At 39.9% G+C, this 22,235-nt stretch overlaps 1 protein-coding gene and 1 pseudogene across 1 annotated transcript in view; one reads left to right on the plus strand and one right to left on the minus strand.

Moving 5' to 3' along the window:
• The window catches only part of LOC107567710 (zona pellucida sperm-binding protein 3-like), a 20,563-nt pseudogene extending 12,162 nt beyond the window's left edge, over positions 1–8,401 (minus strand).
• Positions 8,402–21,317: 12,916 nt separating this feature from the next.
• LOC107567711 (neurexin-3b-like) overlaps positions 21,318–22,235 on the plus strand; it is a 172,172-nt gene continuing 171,254 nt past the window's right edge. Inside the window, exon 1 of the mRNA XM_016253453.1 lies at positions 21,318–21,477. The gene's annotated coding sequence lies outside the window, so the exon portion shown is untranslated. The remainder of the gene's footprint in view (positions 21,478–22,235) is intronic.

Genomic DNA, 22,235 nt, shown 5'->3' on the forward strand with positions numbered 1-22,235 from the left:
GACAATAGAGACTGTGAAACACCCAAGTACAATACATTACAATAATCTAATCTGGATGAGATAAAAGCATGTATTACCGACTCCATGTCTCTTAATGTTAAGAATGACTTAATCTTTGCAATATTCTTTAGCTGATAAAAACAACTTCTAACCACAGCATTGATCTGTTTATCAAATGTCAAATCCGAGTCAAAAGTAACGCCTACGTTTCTGACATGTAAATGAAGATTACCAGATAGAGGTCCCAGTTTACTGGCAACAACCTCTGTAGAAACAGGGGAGCCAAAAATGAAGACCTCAGTCTTAGAATCGTTTAACTGGAGAAAGTTGGCAGACATCCACTGTTTAACATCTCTCAGACAATCAAACAGACACTAAACTGGAGACATCCTTTGGGTGCAAGGGAACATAACACTGAGTATCATCTGCGTAACAGTGGTATGAAACATTGTGCCTCTTAAATATAGCATACAAATGAAGCATGTATAAAGAAAATAGAACAGGACCCAAAACTGAGCCCTGTGGAACCCCATACAAAACTGGTGCACAAGATGACGAATATTTGCCAGTCTCTATCGAGAAGGTTTAATCCTCTAAATAGGATACAAACCAATTTAAAACACGACCTTGAATCCCAATTTGCTGTAAGCGATTTAAAAGAATGCCATGATCGAGAGTGTCAAATGCCGCACTGAGGTCCAGCAAAATTAAAACAGCACAATTGCCGGAATCGACAATCAACAAAAAATCGTTTAATACCTTTAACAATGCAGATTCCGTACTGTGTTGAGGTCTGAAGCCAGACTGATATTTATCGAAATTACTATTTTCCTGTAGAAAAGAAGAAAGCGGATTAAACAACCTTCTCCAAAACTTTTGATAAAAACGGTAATTTAGAAATGGGACGGTAATTATTTAAAACTGTTGGATCAAGATTTGTTTTTTTGAGTAGCGGCTGCACTGTGGCATGCTTAAAATAAGATGGGACTATTCCACTGATTAAACTGCTATTAATTATTGACAATAAACTAGGACTAATAGTGTCAAGTGTCTCTAATAAGAGATGAGGAGGAACAACATCCAATGAACAAAAAGTGGGGTTCATTTTATAAATAATTTGCAGCAGGTAACTGTGAGACACTGGAGTAAATTCAGATAAATATGTAGAAATTGATGTGGACTGAGGGAAGTCCAGAGAGGAGGGAACAATACATGATCTTATAACATCGATCTTGTCAGTAAAAAAATGTAAGAGTTTTCACAGGCCATAGGAGACGGATCCGGATATAAATTAGACATTAATTGTATTAAATAATATTTTTGGACTATGAGCGTTTTTAGCAATAAGATCAGAGAAATTATTCGCCTTTGCAATCTTAACAGTTTTTTTGATAGTGAATCATACACTCTTTGACGCAATCATATGATATTTGCAATTTATCTTTCTTCCACTTCCTTTCTGCTTTCAGTTTAAAAGGGGCAACAGCATCAAGTATATTTGAACATAGCCCATTAAACTTAATAACTAACTCGTCAGGATTAGCTCCAAGACAGTTAGATAAACAATAAAAAGAATGTACACTCAATATACTTTAACATACATAGTAACAAAAAACTAAAACATTTGCTCATACTAACTCCTTTGGCATGTATCGCAATGACAACTTGTCAACAAGTAAACAAAACTGCTGAATCAAGAGAATACATGAAAATAAAACATTTCCTGTGTTGTGCACAAGCAGGACAGGAATGCCATGGAGACCTGCAGTATGTTGAAGAGTAACCTCAGTTTCCTGAAAAGTATTTAAAATTTATTTAAAATGAAACAATGTTATTCTGTATGTGTAAAGAATGTCTTATTGTGTTTAATTTGCTGACAATTAATCGCATCCTAAATAAGTTATTGTTTACATAATATATGTGTGTGTGTATATATCTATATATACATATGTTGAAAATATTTATGTTTATATTAATATTCATTATAAGTATATTTAATATTTAAACATAATTTTCTTAAATATATACACATGCATGTGTATGTTTTTATATATACAAATATACACAGTACACACAAACACACACACACCAGAGCTGTAATGAGTACCTAAAAACTTAACTTGAGTAAAAGTACAGATACATTACAGTGAAAATTACTCCACTACACGTTACAAGTCACCAATTCCAAAACAACTTGAGTAAAAGTCTTAGAGTATCTGATTTTAACAGTACTTAAGTATTTTACTTCTATTAAATATAGGATCAAAGATGCACTAGTCAAAGAGACATGCCATTGATAAACTGTAACGTTGTGGAGAAGCTGTTGAAAACAGGCACAGGCATCTATGTGCAGGTATTTAATGGAAAAACTACAACAAACAATACACCAAAAACCAAAGGGAACAATGAACAGAATGACTGGCAAACAGACAACCATTCCATTCAACAACGCACAAGGAACTAAAGAAAAACTAGGGCTATATACACACAGGGTGTTAACAAGCTTAACGAGATAAGACACACCTGGGGAGACTACAGACTACAAACACCACGGGAGACAGGAAGTGACATAAAAGTCCAGGGCAAGGCACAGAGAGCATGAAACAAAAACAAGAAAGAGTTGATTTGTGAGGAGAGCAATCACGTTTATTTTCTAAAACCAAAATTAAACTGAACACCTCAAAATCACAAAACAAAACAAACAAAAAACAATATCTTTCAAAAAGGTCTCTTCAGTATAATGGATAAATAAAATAATGTTAAGTCAAATTAAAAAGCCGAAGCCTTCTTGCAGTGGATGTGCTGGTTTGGGCCTCATTGCCGGCTGCAGTCATGTCCTCATCTCATATATAAAACACCTCTGATTCACAAATACTTGCTAAGGAACTTGCATTCACATAAAGTAGCCTTGTTGACAAGTTTGGGTGAGTAAGGGCAAAACGCACAAGATGCAGTACTTTCAGTGACCTGTAATAGGCAGTATCAAGTCTTTTGTAGCAGAAATAAACTGCTGCAGAAAGAGCTAGGTCCATGCAAAATGTAATGTGTAACTGCAACACTCATTTAAAATGTAGTGGAGTAAAGAGTACAGATACTCATTCAAGAATGTAGTGAAGTAAAGAGTAAAAGTTGCTAATATCTTTGATACTCAGTACAACTACAAAGTACCCGAAAAGATACTCAAGTACAGTAACTAATTATATTTACTCCAATACTTTACATCTCTGACACACACACACGTAAACAAAACAACTTTTATTTTGGATGTGATTAATTAGTAATTCTAAGTCCATATCGTGCATCACCATAATTGCATGATGACATCATGTAAATCACAATGCAAACTTGAATAGAATACACAATCAGATAACTCAAATCTAAAAAAAAAAATGAATACGTTGTCTAATATTAATTGAGATTTGTTAGTAAAACTATAAATCACAATATATAATTATTTTTAATTACAACATTGAAATATTGAACACATAGATTTTATGTAGGCCTATTTTCTTATAAAACTAGGAATTTTCTGTATTGATTTCACAGGTTTTTGTTTTTTTTTAAACCTGAATATAAGATTATGCATTGTATTTTGTGTTTTCCTGACAGAAAATTACCAGTACCTTTTCCATTTTTCTACATATCTAAATGATCTGATCAACAAACGCAAGTACAAACTAACAACAAGGTGTTTTCATAAATGAACTATTATTGAACTATTGCAAATAGCAACTTAAAGGTAGGGCAAGCGATTTCTGGTAGCCAATGTTGACATTTGAAATCACCAAAACAATCTGCAAAACCGCACCCGATCACCACATTAGGGTTCATACAGTCATGAAAAACCTGGAAAAGTCATTGAACAGCAATTTTCAGGTTTATGTAAAAATAAATAAACTCAAAGTTTTTGCAAAAATCTATTTAATCAGATCCTGAATTTCGTTGCGGGATTGCGCATACATCGCATTACTCATTCCCGCAGCTTTCGACTTTAAAATGAGGGAAATTACTGCAAAACCTTTATTCAATATAGCGTGTAGGTTAGAGGAGTAAATAAATCCACACAAACCATCAGATGAAAACAGCGTGAGTGATTCAGCTGTACCGGGTCTTCTCTCTTGGACTTTTATGCATCTAGAGCTGCTGCTGCGATAGAAGACTTTAGCTCGCGTTTCGGGACAGTTGACAGAATTGTCAATTGCCTAATCGGTCATTGTTGCATCGTCACAAAACCGTATTATTTTCACGTCTTTTTAAGCCATTCGGTACTCCAGAGGCGCGTGCGATCACAGTCACATCCAAAGCGCGTACTGAGAGTACCAAATTGAGAAAGTACTGTCGGTTTTGTCTTAAGTTAATGTAAACAGTTGCAAAATAAAACGCATGGGTATCAGTATTGGATCCGTGAAATAGGTCTTGTGACAGCAGCCTAATAAAGCCGTGCCGTCTTTTATTAATGTTAATCAAACAACAAAAGACAGAGAAAATCCCTTACTGCTCTTGACTAAATAATGTTTTGTTGAATAACTTTTAATGTTAATTTACAGTTTATTCAATTTCTGTAGCCTATTTAAAACACGTTCATAATTTAGAAAATGTAGTTAATACTTGCATCATTAATGATGTATTTTATCCACCCGCGACCCACCCGCAAATAATCAGAATGCATTTTTTTATTACCCGACCCACCCGATCCGCGGATTATCCGCAGCGCCCGCGGAAATAACCGCCATCCGCGCATCACTACTATGAAACTCATTATAATCAGTGATGCGGTCTACACCATAGATATATACACACACATCTATGGTCTACGACACGACAAATCCCGACAGAGAACTGCTGCTGCGTTCTATTCATGAGGTATTGACACAAATTTCAAATGATTTTCAACGGTCGCTTTGTCATGTCCAGTGTAGTAGACAGACTTTAGCTTTTGCGGCGCAGACACTGTGTTACTCACCTATCAAGAACAAACAAAGCAACCTTGGTGTTCGATCGCAGGCCTTCCGCTCCTTGAGTTCTCTCCAGCACTGGAAATCTGATCCGATATCTACACGGGTCCTACTTCTTGCCTTAAGCCTTCTTTTGTGCCGCAGACATTTTCCTATTTAGTTTTTTTATCTGCCATCTCTATCTTTCTGTCGCTCAGCTCTAATGTCTGTCCTGTGCACTGAACGCTCTCTCCTCCACATCATGAGTAGACATGCCCCTTACTGCTGATTGGCTACAAGTTTGTTTTGCTAGTCGGCCCGAAACAGTTTTCTAAAGCGTTTTTGGAAAATAAAAAATAAAACAAATTGGGAAATCTTGCCAAATCGATTTTAATACCCAAATGTGTTGCTAGGTGCTTTTTTGAAGAAAAAGCAGCTATGGGTAGTCTGCAAAACTGCTAAATGTAGCAACAAACAATAGCACTTTAATTCAAGTCAAACTAAAATAAAAGTTAGTACATTTGTTAGATTTTAAAGTTGCGACGCACAGGTAGTCCGTATGTTTTCCACAAAACTAGTGCACAATTGTTAAGATTCAAGTTTTCTACTACCGTTTCATGATTTTCACTTTTGAAACAAATGTCATGGCTGTCAGAAAGAAAAAAAAAAACCCACAAATGTCAACGTCATTAACAGAGGCACAGCTTCCCCAAAATTTAGGTGAAAAAGGGATGAGGGTGATTTAATGTTGATAAAATTCACAATTAATTTCAGTTTATATCTCAGAACATGTATTTTTTGTTTGTAACTTCACATCTGTAATATAACACGTTACTGATGTTGGAAAGCGCCGCTTTTCTATCACGAATGTGGCGAATCTGCTGATGTAATTACCAGTCATGTTAGGTTCTTGAACGAATCGTTCTTTTGAGCTGGTTCTCAAGTAGTAACCGGTTGAGCCTGTTCACAAATCGAACTGTAGTTCGAACCTGTAGTTAATAACACAGGACACACAGCCACTGTAGCACGTCCAACTCAAAAAGAGCCGAATGTGCCAGTTCAACAAACTGTTGAAGTTTGCCAAGGATTACCGAAGATTCTGATGAGCGAGTTAATACTGTACAAGCCTGAGGCACGTACTGGAAATATGCTTGTTTATGACTATTATTAATGTACATTTTATTAAAACCGGCAAAAACCTTTCTTTAGAGTGATGTAAATAAATTTTACAATAATTTGTGCATGCATATATTTAAAGCTGCTTACATGAAATCAAGGAGTTTTTAAGACTGGTTTAGTCATTTGTTATACTGTAGACATGTAGAGCATATCCACGTTTGTGCATTAATGTCGGTAATGTGTAAAGTGTGCTGTAGTTGCAAAATTTCTAGGAATCTTATCAAAGTTGTAGGCTTGTCAATATTGGTCAGTTAGTCGTATCAGAGGATCTGCGAATGAAACCGCGACCACAAACTTAAGTGAATTATATGGCAATAATCGGCTATATGCTTTTCACACAAATAACTTTTTTTTTTTAATGTTTCAATATGCTTTGACAAATGACTTTTGAATTTTCAGTAATACAACATGGCACAGAGTTGTTAGAAAAGAAATGCGTATTGCTTGATGTCAGGAGCCGATGAATCGGCTTTTTGAACTGGTTCAATGAGCCGATCGGTCCGAAAAGAACCGGTTCACAGAAATAAATCGGACTTTGCATCACTAGGAATTACAACCACTAAATGATAGAGAAAGGGAGGCCGGGGAGAGCGTAGCTCTCGTGCCACCGTTGGTGGTAAAAAAAATAAATAAATAAAAGGCCAATCACCATCGAGTGTTCACTTTCAGCACTGAGGAGTGTTGAGAAAAGATCTCACAAGGGAGGCTAGCCTCCCTTCTGATATCAACCAATCATAAAAGACACAAATTACATGATATTAGTTAGAATGTCTCCCACGGCGCTGATAATGTACCAAGTATTTATGAGTAGCAATATTTGATCGCAAACAGATTTACCAAGCCGTCATTCAAACAGTATATAAAAATAAAAGGGAGAATACGCCTAAGCTCGATACAGGCTAATGTTACAGCAGTCAGCTCTTTTAACAGACATTTAAGAAGGGATGGATGTTTGCATCAAGTGAAAGGCCAGGTAAGTGAAATTATAGTATCTTGCTGTATGCGTGTCATTTTCTGACTAAAAGCAACCAAAAAGCCATTTTAAAGTGGTTAAGCAAATAATAATAATAGGCAGGGATCCCCAGACCAATACAATTAGTATGCCACCTCTATTTTAAAACCCACAAGCCACCACTGGTCACTAGTAACTAAACTTCCATGCAAGAGGTTAATGCAGGTGCAAGACCATGTCAAGGTGTAAAAGAGCCCAACACTATCCTCTAGAAGAAAAAAAAAAAAAAGGTGTCACTTTCAGATCTTTATTGGCCACTTCTTACAATCCACATCAATTAGAGACTACAATGGGGCCAATGTTTGCTTTCCCTTCTGAAACAAGGCCTTGGGGAGAGAAAATTAACAAATTAAGGCATGGTCATGGGTTTAGCTACAGAGAGTAGACCTTAGAACACATTTTCACCCGAATCAGACAGTGCTTGCCCTTTCCAGCTGGAGCCACATGTGGAATCACAGCACATGCACACCTGGTCGTTGTCATCAGCAGAAAGCCATCTATCTGTCTGGAGACACGCACACTGGCACTTTAGAGCCCATTCAAATTATATATATATATATATAAAAAAAAACACAAGTCATGAGCTTCAATGAGAACACCAGACCTTCCTCTGCAACCTTTGTAGCAGCAAACGGAACCCAAGAGGGAATCAAAACATTGCTACTTACATTGTGCAACCTAAAACAGAGGAACAAACAAATCAGTAACCTGTAGTGAAACTTCTTTTTTTTATACCTCGAATAGTGGCACTCAATTCCAACAGCTGCTGCATCAGTTCTTACAATGGGAGTTCCTACTAAAGCCTCAGGAGTATAAAGCAGGGTAAACGTATAGACCAGCTCATTGTCAGTCATCTGAAACGAAATTAAGAAATCTATACAGCAACTTACACTGAATTACTGCTGCAATCAAGAAGTAGTCACTTACCAGCAGAGAGCTACCACATGTCTGGAGCTCATACTCAAAGATAAGCACTTGAGCTTCTGGATCCTCACCTACAACTGCACAGCCTCCTAAACTGAGGAATGAAGGATTGACCAGCACCAAAGAAGTCCTTCTTAACCTCCACATGCACGGAGCTCTCTCCACATTGTGCAGCAATACTCCATGCAGGGGTAGGTACATGCAACTAAAAAGGAACATCTGGCTGTTGGGGTTCTTCTGGTACTACAGGAAAATGCCAGGTCAAAGGTGCCACAGGAGCCTGCATTAGCTGTTTAGACTGAGTGTTTCCAGGTTCTTGGAATTTCCATGGATCTACCCAAGCAGGACTCATTACAGGTCTTGTAGGTCTAAAAGCAGCTGACGTCTGTAGACTTTGGACAGCTTGCGGAGGAGCTAAATCTGTTGACTGTTGTTGGAATCTTATTGGATCCTGACCTTGTTGAAATCCTAACCACTGTGCCAAAGACAAATCAACTGCAAGAAGCAGAACGAATCCGGCACTAAAATCCATCAATCACATTATCATAAAATTCTGATAACCTCAGAATGCTTGTTGTGTGCCTGCTGTGCCTTTTTCTAGAGCAGGAAATTGCAGTGACTCCACCCCCTTTTGACAAGCTTAATATTTCTCCAGACTTGCTTCTTAATTACCATTCCTGCCACAAAGGAGATCACTAACAAGATTGGCTGTAGTCCATATTGGTTTCATTAGCAAACGTTTTTTTCCACGTAGTGATTTCTTTGTATTTTCATCGTATTTTTTAAACCTTAGTTTGAGACAATATGACAGTTAAATAAGACAAATATATTTTTGATTGTATACATATTGCTCTTGTGAGCTGTAGCATGTCATAAGTAGTGAGAGGTACCCAGTTGGACATACAGGTGCATCTCAATAAATTAGAATGTCGTGGAAATGTTAATTTATTTCAGTAATTCAACTCAAATTGTGAAACTCGTGTATTAAATAAATTCAATACACCCAGACTGAAGTAGTTTAAGTCTTTGGTTCTCTTAATTGTGATGATTTTAGCTCACATTTAACAAAAACCCACCAATTCACTATCTCAACAAATCAGAATATGGTGACATGCGTATATACACCCCAACAATGTTTATATCTCATGCACACAGTAAAGCCTCCCAATGATAATCCACTGCCATATAAACTCCTGTGCAGTTTTGTTCTCACAGACTCTGTCAACTACCAAACAACAAAACACTTTTGCATCCTCTACCCTTCAAAACAGCTTGAAAACATCCACAGCCTGTAATATCCCATCACTGTGGCAAAAATGAATTAGGGAAGTTAATGTGATTTTGCATTAGCAGATTAGAAACGTCTTTCGTGCTGTCATTCCCATATTAGACCACAGCTAAGCCCGAATAGCTTTCTCTTTGTGCTTAACCTCATAGTGTCAAGAGGACCAAACTCACTTTGAATGTGGTGGGACACGTCTCTTTTTTGTCTGAATGAAAAAGTTCAAAAAGTAGATGAGGAGGAGGATTGGGACACTGTATAATTCTCGTGCTGGTTTGCGTTTGACTGCTCAAGTTCAGCAGTGTCCACATAAACTTTCTGATCATCTTTTGTATGGTCAGTTTTGCATGAACTTTTCAATTAAACTGTGTATTTCGCATGGATTCTAGAAAATTCCACATAGATGGAATGCAAGCATACAGTCATGGTGGAAAACTGGATTTTACTTGGTCAATTGAAATGAAAGTATTCAGCGTAGGCTACTTTGTAAACAACAACTTTGACCAAATTAAAAAGTTATTCTATGCACTAAGGGGCAGTCATGGCCTAATGCTTAGAGAGACAGGCTTGTAACCCGTAGGTTGTGGGTTCGAGTCTCAGGTCTGGCAAGGATTGTAGGTGGAGAGAGTGAATAACCAGCACTCTCTTCCACCCTCAATACCACAACTGAGTTGAGACTCTTGAGCAAGGCACTGAACTCCCAACTGCTCCCTGGGTGCCGCAGCAATATGGCTGCCCACTGCTGTGTGTGTGTGTCCACTTGGATGGGTTAAATGCAGAGCACAAATTCTGAGTATGGGATACCATACTTGGCCACATGTCACTACACTTCACTAAAAATAAGTCCTTTGCTGATTGGACAGTAAACACTTTTTAGTATGTGGTAAGATATTACCACGACATAAAATAATCTTGAAGCATGCCATTATCACATATTGTTTGTGTTTGCATGTAAAAACTACCATCTTCATTTTATTTATTTATTTTGCACTTTGGTACTCATTTCACGTGGCGAAAGTTTAGATAAACATAACATAGGTCTTTTACATAAGGACCTTATTAAAAGTTTGTTTTATACTAGGGGTCAAAATAAGGGTGAAAATAATCATATGAAACGTCATAGAAAAAGATTGTGTATTAATGAGTAACACTTAGCTAGCAACTAAAACACTCTAAAAGCCATTAAGAAGACCCTATAAACCAGTCAGGAGACCTTACCAATCACTAGGAGCTCCCAGTAACTGGTTGAAATACACAAGCAATGGACCACAACAGCACATCTATACATCTAACTAGGTATAATGTGTCTGATGAGGTCTAATGGGGTAAGATCTGATCTAATGGGGTCTGATCAGATATAATGGTTTTTGAAGTGGTCTTAAAGGGTTTGATGAGTTCTAGTCGGGTTTGATCATATCTAATGGGGTCTAATGCAGTCTCATTCAGCCTGATACAGCAACACTGGCTCAACCAATGACCAAACCAATTAGTTTGGGGCATGACAATTACATTTTTTTCTAATCCCTTTGGTGAAGTATGGCAAATATGTATACTGTATCATCACTACTGTGAAGCTGTAGCTGGAGTATAGCTAGGGGGAAAAAGTATCTGCTTTCTTTTCCATTTTCACATAATTTCCAAAAGGACTCTTCTTTTTTCCAGGCACTCATTTTGTCCCAGAGGAGGTCGCTGGGTAACTGGGCTGGTTATTGGCCTGTCCAAACACAGGCCAAGTGAGATGAAGCTGAATGCAGCAAGTCAACAACTGATTTCCTGCAAACCAGCACCTGACCTCTGAGCCAATGCAACTCTCACAGGGGAACTCTTTAATCATGGCTTTCTTTCTACACTCCAAATCAATTAGGTGCTGAACAAGAATGTGAGGAGCAGGGATAGAGAAAGTCAGAAAGAATCCTGCTGAATCACACAGGAGATCAAATGCTGCTGCACTCTTACAGAGATCTGATGATTGTGTGACAGAAGGGAGTCTAGCTAATACAAAAGATTTTGACCCTGTAGTGAACCCTAGACAGAGACCATGGCAAAAAAGGAGAGGAACCAAGGTATGTGTTGAACTTAAGACTTTTGCACAGACTACTTCCTTCGACAAACACCTTCATTTCTGAAAGCCATGGTCTCCACACTCCACGTCCTAATCCAAGAGAGGTTTGCTTATTTTTTTTAACATTGCCCTCTCTGAGACTGCAATTACAGACCTGTGACAAAAAGCCATCCCTCCACACTTTTCATTAGCTTCACTCTTGCCCTCAGTCCCTGCAACTCTAATACACTCGCTTGTGGAGACAGGCTTAAGGAAAGCTCCATCTTAGCCTTTGACTGCCGTCCCCTACACAGCATTGATTGATCTGTCTTTGGGCAAGCCACGCTAGCTGTACATCCAAATCTAAAAGCAAACATTAACAGCGGTCCTCACCGCCTGGCCCCTTTTCAATGTTGTGCGGCGAGATCATTTGTCACCGGAACAGAGTAATAGTGTTTGCCGGCACAGGGCGAGGTTGCTTCTGCATAACGCATTATAACACAGAGAGATTGCTCCCCAGAGACAAGCATGAGAATATAAATGATCAGTGCTTGATGATGGTGATGGCTCGGTTCACTATTTTCCCTCCTGGGTTTTTTAGGACGCAATTGTGCTGGATATTTTTACCTGTGCTTTTGAGTGATTATTTTAACATTTACAGTACATAAAATTCAGTATCTATCTATCTATCTATCTATCTATCTATCTATCTATCTATCTATCTGGCATAGGCTACTATTCAAATGTTTGGGGTCAGTAAGATCTTTTTTCTTTTTTTCTTTTCTTTTCTCTTCTTCAAGAAATTAATACTTTTATTCAGCAAGGACAAATTAAATTGATCAAAAGGGACAGCAACATCACAAAATTTGAAAAAAGAAATTGTAACAGTAGGCCTACAATAACAATAATATAACTATATATACAGTATATAACTATATGTATATAACTATAACTATATATATATGCAAGGGAGGCGCAATGTCTCCTCAAAAAATTGGATGAGAAAATAATCAATATTACAAAAATGAAACAACACAAATATTACTAACAAATATGTCATTAAAAGTATAAAAGTCACTAATTTTTATAAAGTAACACTGTCTAACAGCGACACCCGCAGGTAAAGTTACATCGGAGGCTTGCCTCCCTTCAGTCCATAGACTTTCAGCAGAGACCCCATAGCCAGGACCGTATTAACCATTGGGCTATGCGGGGCTGAAGCCCCGGGGCCCGAGCAAGGAGTGGGCCCGTGATTGGCTGTGGAGTAAATTGACTGGAGCGCTGATCGCCAAAGCCACCACGCCCCCCACTTATTAGCGTTGTTATTTAGTTGAGTTTTTCCATAAATTCCATGCATTACCATTTGAGATTGAAGCATAAAGTCTGAATTTGGTTTACCAATCAAATGCATTTATTATTTTGTGTTTTATAATGTTCTACAATATAAGGTGCAGATAATTGCCACTATTTGAAATAAGTAGTATAGTATAGTAAATAGAATCTATAGTTATTTGCACTTAGTGTAAATATCATATTGCTAAGAAAATACTGCTATTTTCACTTAGTGTAAATAGCATCTAAGTAAGATTAATAAATGCTGTAGAAGTGTTGTTCATTCTTAGTTCATGTTAACTAATGTTAGTCTCATGTTATGTAATATTTATTTATTCAAGAAAATACGAAAACAAAGTGTAACAGGGAAATTAATATAAATATATATACAGTGGGTACGGAAAGTATTCAGACCCCCTTACATTTTTCACTCTTTGTTATATTGCAGCCATTTGCTAAAATCATTTAAGTTAATTTTTTTCCACTGGATAGAGAGGCACACAATGAAAGATTGATTCAGAGTGCCTTTATTGCCACAAACTGAAGGTAGGTTCAAAAATGGAATGTGCAAACATAAAAGGCAAAAGGCTCAAAAACTGAGGAATAACTGTTCTTATCTTAAATTCTTCTTGGAATGCCAACAGGAGAGAGTGAGACACGGAGCCATGAAGATCCAGGCAGGTAAGTGGAGAGATCAGAGAAGGTGTGCAACCTTGAGACCAGTCGACGAGGGAATGAAGTGAGAAGCTTGATAAAGGGTATGGTGAGTGGAATCAGGTGTCCGTAATCTGGTGATTGTGATCTGGTGTAGGTGGCTGGTGTGGCATGTGTGGCTGGTGAGTCTGTGACAGTACCCCCACCCCCACGGGCGTCTCCTGGCACCCGGACAACTGCACCCCCTAGGAGAGGGACGATCTGGGTGAGATTGATGGAAATCGGAGAGGAGTGATGGATCCAGAACATCATCTCTGTCCACCCATGATCTTACCTCGGGACCGTACCCCTCCCTATCCACGAGGTATTGGAGCCGGCCAGCCGGCCGCCCCGCCATTGGAAGTCTAGGATTTCTTTGACTCGGTAGATGGTTTTATTGGAGTCGACCTCGGGAGGAGGAGGTATCTCGGGTTCTGTGGAAGGAGGGAGAAGTGCATCAATAAAATGTTTTAACAGGGATACATGGAAGGTCGGTGAGATGCGTAAGTGGCTGGGAGTTGGAGTTCATATGTGACCTCATTGATTTGCCTTGTGATAGGGAAAGGACCGACATAACGGGGACTCAGTTTCCTGCAGGGCAGCCGGAGACAAATATCCCGAGTGGTACCCATTGGAAGATATGGGACCAGGGTTGGCGTGGGATGGATAGCGGAACCAACTTGCCTTCTGGTAGGCAGCGTGGAGTGGAAGTGATGGCACAGACCGAACAACTCTAGACGTAGAGGACGACCCCCCGAGCCATGCTGGGCCACCAGTAACGGTTCCGGAGGATTGAGAGGGTTCATTGGCTGCCTAGGTGACCCGATCCCATAGAAGTGTGGAAGGACTCCAGAAGGGTGAGGTGCAGAGTGGTAGGAACATAACTCTTCCCTTCCGGACCCCCCCGCGGAGCCGGTTCCGTCAGAGTGGCGGCATGAATCTGATCTTCGAGGGCCCATACTATAGGGCACACAAACAAGGTGGGCGAGAGAATAGTTTCCGGGCTTTCCGGAGATGGATCAGGTTGATGAAGGTGAGAAAGAGTATCTGCTTTGAGGTTCTTATGACCTGGACGGTAGAATACAGTGAATTTGAATCTTGCTTGTCGTGGATTGAGGTGCTTAGCCTCACGAAGGTATTGTAGGTTCTTATGGTCAGTTATCACCTCGAAAGGGTGCTGAGCTCCTTCCAACCAGTGCCACCACTCCTCCTTGATGGCAAGTAGCTCGCGATTCTCAATGTCATAATTCTGCTCTGCCGGGGACATCTTCTTGAAGAAGTATGCACATGGATGGAGTACTGGGGGTTCACCCTTCCATTGGGACAGTACTTCACCAACTCCTACTGTTGAGGTGTCCACCACCATGAAACGGAGATTCGGGTCTGGGTGAGTGAGGGTAGGAGCGATACAGAAGGTAGATTTCAGTTGGTGGAAAGCCTCTGTGGCTTCAGGTGTCCAGGAGACAGACTTAGGCTTTCGCCGGAGGAGAGAGGTAAGTGGAGCTGACAGCTGACTGAAATGGGCCATAAACCGGCGATAGAAGTTAGCGAACCCCAAGAATATCTGCAGCTCCTTGACCATGGTAGGTTGTGGCCAGTTTAGCACTGCATCCACCTTCCTCCATTCCTGGTCCATTTGCACTCCCTCTGGGGTTATGATATAGCCCAGGAACTTAACGGTGGTTTGATGGAATTCACACTTCTCTAGTTTAAGATATAAGTGATGCTGGTGGAGACGTTGGAGTACCTGGGTGACGTGCTGCTGATGTTCTTCGAGATTGGGTGAGTAAATTAGAATTTCATCGATGTAGATGATGACAAACCGGTTGAGCATTTCTCTGAAGATTTCATTCATGAAATTCTGGAATACTGAAGGTGAGTTTGAAAGGCCATATGGCATCACCCGGTACTCGTAGTGACCAGAGGGAATTACAAAGGCTATCTTCAATTAATCTCCTCTTCGGATACGGACTATATTGTAGGCACTGCGTAGATCTAACTTTGTGAAGAGGTGAGCTCCACGGATTTCCTCTAAAGCGGCTGGTACCAGAGGAAGAGGATAGGTAAATTTGACACTCTGGGCGTTGAGTGCACAATAATCAATACAGGGGCGTAAGCCCCCGTCCTTCTTCACCACAAAAAAGAAGTGCTGCAGGTGAGGTGGAAGGACAGATGAACCCCTGTTGTAAGGCCTCCTTAATGTACTCCTCCATGGCAGCTCTCTCCGGGATCGAGAGTGGGTAGACATGTCCCTTAGATAGTTTGGCCGCAGGCAGCAGGTCGATAGTGCAGTCCCATTGCCGATGTGGAAGAAGATGTGTCGCAGCGACCTTACTGAATACGTCCTGGAATGCCTGATATTCTGTGGGAATTTGTACTGTGCTCTGGGAGGCAGGACTTTCAATGGTGGTTGAGCAGAGGGTAATAGTGGTACTGGTTCGAATGGGTGTAGGAAGATCTGTTAAACATCCCTGGAAGCAGTATTCACTCCACCTGAGCACCTCCCTGGAAGTCCAGTGGATGTCGGGATGATGCTGAGCAAGACAGGGATGCCCCAGGACTATATCCACTGTAGCCTCCTCCAGCACCAGGAATGAGATCCGCTCAGTGCAAACTTCCGATGCGGAGCATGACCTCCGGGGTGCGGTGGCGCACCAAGCCCTTGCCCAATGGCTTTCCTTGGATATCCAATTGCATTGCGATGTCGAGGGAGTTTGATTTGGGTGAGGCAGAGAGATGAAATTAAGTTTCCGGAAGCTCCGGAGTCGACAAGAACTTTAACTGAAAAAGATTGGTTCATGTATATTAGGAGAGCAGCAATGTGTGGAATTCAAGAAACATCAGGATGGATTTGGACCGTACTCACCGCTGAGCGTGTTGGGCGAATAGGGCAGGAAGGCAGAAGATGTTCGCTGGATCTGCAGTACAGGGCAGTCCCTGAGTGACTCGTCGTGCTCATTCCGTCGATGACAAGTGATAACGATCCGTTTGCATAGGCTCTGGTGCTGGAGGAGTAGTACCCGGTGAAGCGGCAGTGCTAGATGGTTCCTATGTGTGGCAAGCGGGGAGATGTTGAGAGATGTGAAGTGCCTTTTGCAGGAAGCTCTCAAGCCCCCCTGTGTCCTCATAGATGGACATCTGTTGTTTGATAGATGGATTTAGACCACATCAAAAAGCCGCTAAGAGAGCTTCTTCATTCCATCCGCTGCTTGCAGCAGGAGTACGGAAACGAACCGTATAATCGTGAATGGACATATCCGCTTGCCATAGAGCTCATCATGCACGGAGATCGCCGAGGTAGACTTGCCAAACACATCTCAGAAATGGTCGACAAAAGCATCCAGGGAACGTGTTAGGGGACTGCGCAAATTCCAGAGTGATTCCACCCACTGCAGCGCTCTCCCGAATAACAGAGACATGATGAATGTGATTTTAGCTCTATCATTCACAAATTGATGGGGTTGTAACTCAAAGTAGAGTGAGCACTGGAGAAGAAATCCGCTGCAGGCGGCCGCCTCACCGGAGAAGGCTGTGGGCTTGGCCATGGGACATGTGAAGGCTGAAGGCGTGACGGGAAGAGGCTGAAGTGATTCACGTAGTGCTTGGACCAATTTGGTGAAGTGATCTGGTGAAAGGGGGCTCCGTGTCTCCATCGCGAAGCTCCAATCCGTTGAGTATACTACTGTTATATGACTGGTGTTCTGTCAAAACTGGATAGAGAGGCACACAATGGAAGATCCAGAGCTTCTTTACTGCCACAATCTGAAGGTAGGTTCAAAAACGGAATCTTCAAACATAAAAGGCAAAAGGCTCATAATTCTTCTTGGAATGCCAACAGGAGAGAGTTAGACACGGAACCACGAAGATCCAGGCAGGTAAGTGGAGAGATCGGAGAAGGTGTGCAACCTTGAGACCAGTCAACAATGGAATGAGGCGAGAAGCTTGATAAAGGGTATGGTAAGTGGAATCAGGTGTCCGTAATCAGTAATCTGGTGATTGTGATCTGGTGTAGGTGGCTGGTGAGTTTGTGACTATATATATATATATTCTCTCAAACCATACAACTTTTATTTTGGTTGGAAAACTTCAAGGTTTCCACTCTCCTCTGAATGTGTTCATGCCTCATAAAGACACTTGCTCACTTATGATGTAGGCTACTGCTCTGCACCAAACATAATTACTGTACTGTCTGTGATCCTATTGGGGTAAAATGGCTAAATGCATTCACTAGCATCCATTATGGAACAGGACAACGTTTTTTTCTCTGCTTGACACAGTCACCAAGAAAATGCTTTTTAATGCAATGAATGGTCAGTAAAAAAGAACAAAAAATAAGAGTAAACTCTATTTTCTCCATGTGCACTGGCTTTTTTATATATTTATTTTTCAGGGGAAAAAAAGTGTTTTCTAATGTTTCATCTGCCTGCAGGGCCTTCGTCAGACAGCCCGAAATCATTCCCAGACATGAAAAATGTACCCACATCACTAGGGCTGAGGTGCCAGCACCAGCTTGCCAAAGTGCCAAGGGTGCTAAACGGTTGGTTAATAGCACTGCGACTGAACCAGCAGGGAGGTGTGTGAGAGCCCCCATGAATTATTGCTAAGTCACACCTGTAAACCAGCGTGATTGTTTGCATACACATGGACACACAAACACACTGGCCATCTGGTGAAAATCTGTAGCACTTACAGTAGATATCATACAGTCATGGCACCAGGACCTGTAGCAGAGAGAGCACCAAGAATCCGCGTTATTAAATGGCACAACATACCATTAGTCACACCACTCTTAATTACCTAATTTTCATGGCAGCAAGTTTTGCATATGCATGCCTGTAACTTGGGGCCATGGTAGGTCCTGAAAATGGTTATTTGTCATTACTGTTGTAAGACAGCAATTCAAGCAGTAATATATAACAATATTTTCTCCAATTCACCTTTTCTCAATGTATCTGAATTTTTAACTGAGCTATTTTTAGAGTTTAATGGCTATTTTTATGTGTACACAAAACATTTATATAAACAATAGATGCCCTCTAATAAAACAATTATTTTATTATGGATGCATCATCATTCTTACCAAATGCTTCTCTAAAATTTAGCAGTACACGCTGTTCTTAAAGGGAGCATCTTAATATTTTATTCACATTAAGCCATCAATATGAGTGAATATGCGGTCATTAGAAATATATATAATATATCATGCTGTGAAAAATATTGTAAAATAACCCTCACGGTCTGCCAATGTTAATTTTAAATGCATATTTATCAGTAGGTTAATTTTTATTTTAAGTTTTATTACTGAGTGAAAAAAGGGTATAATATTGTAGCAAAGAATGTCTGTCCTGCCTCGAAGACATTCTCTTGTCAGGAATGTGACTGTTTTTACAGGTTCTCCCAGGAGGCTCCTCCACCTGCCTTGGCTGAAGGATGTTCCTCCTAATTATGACAGAGGTGTCGCAGGCCGCGGGGCAGAGAGCATTAGCTTCACACACTGTGAAAGAAAAAAAGAGTCGGGAAACAGTTCTGGAAGAATGTTCTACTTTAAATGTGTATGGTTAGATTGAGGCAGGAGAAATGTCAGGAAAGAAGAGGCTTGAGGATTTAGGTAAGAGGTTGGTGTGGCACTTCTTGTGGGACCTACTTTGATTTGTAGAGAGCTACATTTGGACAGTACTAAGCAGTCTAAGTAGATATTAGTTCTGGCAGTGACAGGAAGTTTGTTAGACAGACCTTCTGTTTACAGGACTAACATGACCCAGTGCCGGGCTATCTTTAATGAGGCAGTCGCTGCTGAGCTTGGACAAAGTTTGGAACTAGTTGCATAAAATAGATTAGACTTGGAGCATGTTTTTATGTGTTGCCGTGATGTTTGGGGATGCTTTAAAAGCACTGTACTTAGATGAGGTCTGTGGGATAATGAATTGTAGCAGATAATCTCCTGGAAAGTGTAAAAGTGTCTTAGGAGAGGTGTTGTTGAAGAAAGATGAACAGTGCTGTCTCTGTAACATGGGGAAAGAAGATCCCAATCTTCACAAGCCTTAAAAAATGACAACAAAAGATATTTCCTCCACTGACACTCACTTACTAGCAGTTGCAAAGTGCCTGTGTGTGCGCTGGTGAGGTGAGATGCACTTATGACAGTTTGTTAACAAAGCATCAGCAAAGAGCTTGTAAATGTAAATGATAAGGGCTGGGGATGGCATCTTATTCATTTAGGTGCATACAGCTGAGGATTTCAAAAAGATGCTTCATCTTGATTTGTTTTATTTCTCAAAGCTTCCCAAAAGAGGATACAAAATATATACAATATATATTGTTAATTTTTTTCAATTACTGTATATATATGAAGTAGTATGAAAAATAGCGATAAAATAAATAATAATAAATAAATAGCAAAATAATAAATAAATAACAACTCAATTGCGGATTGCATTTAAGTTCAGCACTGTTCAGTCTACCTAAGCAATAATAATACTCATCATCATCACAATCATCATTATCATTAAGTGGACATGTTTTTCTAAACAAAATGTAAACAAACACACTTTTCAAGCAAAACATTAATAAGACATTAATAAAACATTCTATCCATCTATCTACCTGGATGATTTAGTAATATTTTAATGTATTTTCAGGCAAAACTATGTACACAGACATTTGTGGTTTTACACACACACACACACACACACACACACACACACACAGAACCTCTGGAGGGCTGCTGTCCTATAGATTTTAGCTCCAACACACTCACTTCTCTAGTAAGTCTGAAGGCTTTGATTAGCTGGTTAATTAGGGTTCAAGCTAAATTCCTGTGGGATAGTGGCCCTTTAGGAAGAGGTTTGGACACCCCTGCAATACATATTCAAAAAATATCGGTGCTCTTTCTGTTGCCAAACATTAGTGACAGAAATTCATAGTTAATGTGATGAATGATGATGATACACATGTGTGGATTTGAGGGAGACATATGTTATACTCACTAAAAATCACTTTAGGACAAGTGTTGTGTAGGTTCCTAATACTTTTGGGCCCTCTATTAAAGATAAAGGTGTGTGGATATTCTGCCAGGGCTGTAGAGGGCTGTAGATCCCAAAACTAAATATCTACTGTTACCATACTCTGGAGCAAGCCATTTAAAATCCCCCAGCACTTGTTAGAAGCCCTAATAAATCAAATATTTCAAATGCAACACAACATTTACAGCATTTAGGAATCATTTGATTTAATAATAAAATATTTAGTTTTATTTCACGTTTCCTGCGTGCGTGTGCATTTGCATTCTCTTGCGAGCTCCCACAGGACTCTCACACCGCCTCATTAAGCCGCGTCAGTGATCTTTTCATCAACTTTTCCGTTTAATTAGGTCGCGAGAACTACCTCATATGTCACGGCAATAGACCAGATTAGCTTTGATCTGAGCGTCGGCAGACTGAGGAGATTTCTGAATGAGGAAAACATACGTGCGCATGCCTATGGCAGTAACGTGGTGTATCAATTAGAATTATTAGAAACCCATTTAAACGTGTTTCAGAATGGATTTTACGGAACTGTCATTACTTTTTTGTGTTTAGTATCTGGGCAGTTAAAGCACAATGTCTATTCAGGACCATGGAGACTTCCCCAAATACTCCCAGTGTTCCAGAACACTCTGAAGGCTTTTGATATGCAAAGATGTCTTACACAGCAGCTCACATCCGAGACTCGATCGATCTGCAGAGGAGAAGTGATGTTAAATGTAGGATTACAATGGCTAGTCACTCATTTGAAGATGCCTAAAGGGGATTCCTGACAGAAAACGCTATGTTTGTCTTGGTACGTCTTTAAATGGTGTGTTTAATGTAAGTAGTGGGCGGAGCCGCGGAGCTCGCGAGCTCAGGACAGGCTCCACCAGCACCTCAGTCGAGCGGAGGAGAGCGAGCTCTGGATGCGCGGATTATACCGCTACACTGGATTTGACCTCAGCATCACTCCATCCACGCTCCATCACTCACAGTGTGGATTTCACGTTGTTTTTAGACAATTTGTAGAATGAATCGGATTCTCCGTCGGTGGAGTACTATCTTCATCATATGAGGTAAATCAGAACTACTTTAAGAGATTTAGAGAGTTTCACAAATGCGTTTAGTCATTAACTTATATTACTCGTGTTATACTACAATATTTCTGCCGCTTGTGTATTCATAAATAGATTTTTTAAACACAGGTTTCGTCCATTTGCTCTGGGATATCTATATTCTTCTAATGCAAACGCTTGTAATCTAATATTTGAATGCTTGTAATATTTGAGGATGAAAGAGACAGAAACATTCTTAATTATTGTATCTTATAAGTCTTATTAATCATTTGTCCTAAACGTTTCTGAAATATTTAATGGATGTTTGAGATCTACTGTCATTGCCAGAGAGGAGACTGAAGGATGCATGCAGCAGTCTGAACATGATCACCTCTCTCTCGCTCTCTCTCTCTCTCTCTCTCTCTCTCTCTCTCTTTAATAGTACAAAACTTTCATGGCCCTTAAGAATGTTAAGTTTTTTTTTTTTTTCTCACATAAAGTTGTATGTGACTTTGGATTAACCCTTTAATAGGCAGGAATATAAAAATACCTTTTCATTTATTGGAGCACAATAATATAATTTAATTTACTAATATTGCTGATATTTTTGTATTTTCCCATATAAATGACATGTAAAAGAACTGAACATATAGGCCTACCTTAAGGTTAGCAGCTATCCGATGATATTGCTACCATGTTACTTTTAGATTTTTGTACCATCGTTTGACCTGAAAATCTGCAGGTACGCTCTTTATAAATAAATATACATACATACATAT

This window comes from Sinocyclocheilus grahami, unplaced genomic scaffold, assembly GCF_001515645.1.
Source record: "Sinocyclocheilus grahami isolate Dianchi unplaced genomic scaffold, SAMN03320097.WGS_v1.1 scaffold1182.1, whole genome shotgun sequence".
NCBI classification, from domain to species: Eukaryota; Metazoa; Chordata; class Actinopteri; order Cypriniformes; family Cyprinidae; genus Sinocyclocheilus; species Sinocyclocheilus grahami.